The following is a 425-nucleotide window of genomic DNA, read 5'->3' on the forward strand; positions in this document are numbered from 1 at the left end:
TTCCCTCGATGATGCAATCCTAGCCCTCAGGAACGGCTCCAACCTCCAGACACGGCAATAACCATCCTCATCCTGATTATATATATATACACACACAGCTTTTTTTGGTTCGTTTTTGTATTTTTAGCCATTCCCCCCTTCCTTTTCTCTTTAATCCCCTTCTCCATTTCTCTTTCTACTCTGCTTTCACTGACACCTCTTAATTATTGCCCCCTCATTTTTATTTTTATTTTTAACTTTCATTTTTATTACCATTACTAAATATTTCCATACACCTTTTGTCTTTTACTGCACCCACACGCTAGTACTGCTTTCCTCCCCTTCCTCCCCTCCTCCCCTGGCCCACCTATAAATGTGTCCTCGCACATCTGTCCTCTTTTTTGCTCTTCAAAATATGAGCGCTAGAACACGCCTGTACAGGACTT

This window comes from Podarcis vaucheri (assembly GCF_965113315.1).
Source record: "Podarcis vaucheri genome assembly, chromosome: 6".
In the NCBI taxonomy this organism is placed as follows: domain Eukaryota; kingdom Metazoa; phylum Chordata; class Lepidosauria; order Squamata; family Lacertidae; genus Podarcis; species Podarcis vaucheri.